The sequence below is a fragment of the Aplysia californica genome, unplaced genomic scaffold, assembly GCF_000002075.1.
Source record: "Aplysia californica isolate F4 #8 unplaced genomic scaffold, AplCal3.0 scaffold00284, whole genome shotgun sequence".
Taxonomy (NCBI): domain Eukaryota; kingdom Metazoa; phylum Mollusca; class Gastropoda; order Aplysiida; family Aplysiidae; genus Aplysia; species Aplysia californica.
Genome location: NW_004797554.1, coordinates 213424 through 215343, shown reverse-complemented (window position 1 = coordinate 215343; position 1920 = coordinate 213424).

Sequence of the window (1920 nt, the reverse complement as noted above, 5' to 3'; positions counted from 1 at the left end):
AGAGAGAGAGAGAGAGAGAGAGAGAGAGAGAGAGAGAGAGAGAGAGAGAGAGAGAGAGAGAGAGAGAGAGAGAGGTATATATTCATAAAGTCGGTCTTTTTCTTATCTCCTTGTCCGTATTCATGATGTTACACACAGGTTAAATCACCCCCCTATCCTATCCTATCGGCATAACAACCTGTCTAAATCATCCCTGTCCAATCTTATCAGCACAACAACCTGTATAAATCAACCTTCCCCCTCTTCTATCGTTACAAAAACCTGTCTAAATCACACTATTTCCTATCCTGTACGTGCAACAGCCTGTCTAAATCAGCCCTTCAAAAACCCCGAAAGTTTATCTTCCCATGTGAGTGAGTGCCTCAGGTATCTCGCGCGCACAGGTGCGGGCCTTAGGCGCAAGCGCGGTAACACACTTCCGGTCTGCTCTTGGAGAAAGTTCAGGTTCCGGCAGGACTAATTAACCTAAGCAAGAACACAGGGCTACGACGGCGAGCGACAACACAGGGACAACACAGGGCCAACAACACAGGGCCAACAACACAGGGCCAACAACACAGGGCCAACAATACAGGGCGACAATACAGGGCGACAACACGGGCTGCTGTTTCTGCTTTGGCTTTGTTTGTTTCATTTGTTTTGGAAAAGTGTTTTGTGCCGCTTGCAACTGTATAAGGGCATATTATGAGCGCGTTACTCATTAAGCATTTTCAGGAATTAATGTTGAATTTTGCTCTGGTGGCAGCGGGAGCCTACTCTTATCAATTTTGGACCAGCAAGGGATCTTTAACCTGCCTCACTAGCACTCTGGACCTCCGTGAATGTTCGCCCTCATCCTTATCCCAGAAGTCTAGCGTGTTCATTTGACCTTATGCAGTTGCAAGCGCCGCAAAACTGTTACTAAAAACAGCAGCCAAACGAGAAGGCTGGGTGTTTGAGTTTACCTACCCTAAAACATCAGTGTGGCTGAAAGATAGCAGTAAGAAGGAGCTGCTTGAGTTAACCTACCCTAAAACATCAGTGTGACTGAAAGATTGCAGTAAGAAGGAGCCACGGAGTAGCGGTAGAAAGGCTGCAGAACGAGTATGGGGCCCATAGGAGTTGGCAAAGGAGAGGAGGGGGGGGGACCAGAAAGTGGAGACGAAAGCAGACAGGGGGGGTAAGATGAAAATAGACGACAGAATGTGGCTCGAGAGCAGCAAAGGAGGAACAAGAAAAACATTTTAAAGAAGAACATTTTCCATCGCCGTCAAGTTTAGAACCCCGGATCTATTGATTAGAGGGACAAACACCATAATATCTAAACGCCCTTCTTTGAAATCAATCATCTTTTGTCATTATTTCTCCTCCTTTCCTATTAAACATCTATCGTCCTTATCCCTCCTCTTTCTTTCCCATCAAACACTTATTGTCCATATCTCTCCTCCTTCTTTCCTATCAAACATCTGTTGTCCGTATCTCTCCTCCTTCTGTCCTATCAAACATGTCGTCCTTATCTCTCCTCATTCTGTCCTATCAAACATCTATCGTCCTTATCTCTCTTTCTCCTTTCCTATCAAACATCTGTCGTTCTTATCTCTCCTCCTCCTGTTTTGTGTTTGTTACTCTCTTGCGACTTCTGTAATCTTCGAGACTTATATGGCTTATATGTGCCGTAAAACACTGACTAAAACCAAATGTGCAAAGACAGGATGAAGAAGACAGTGGAGATTCTTCAACCTTCTTGTTGACGACTCCACGGTTGTCCCTCTCCTCCCTCACGCCTCCCTGTCCTCCCCCACACCTCCCTCACACCTCCCTCTTCTCCCTCACACCTCCCTCTCCTCTTCCACATCTCCCTCTCTCCCCTCATACCTCCTTCTCCTCTCCCACATTTCCCCTTCACACCTCCACAAAAACACGACACTAGCCATAACCTTT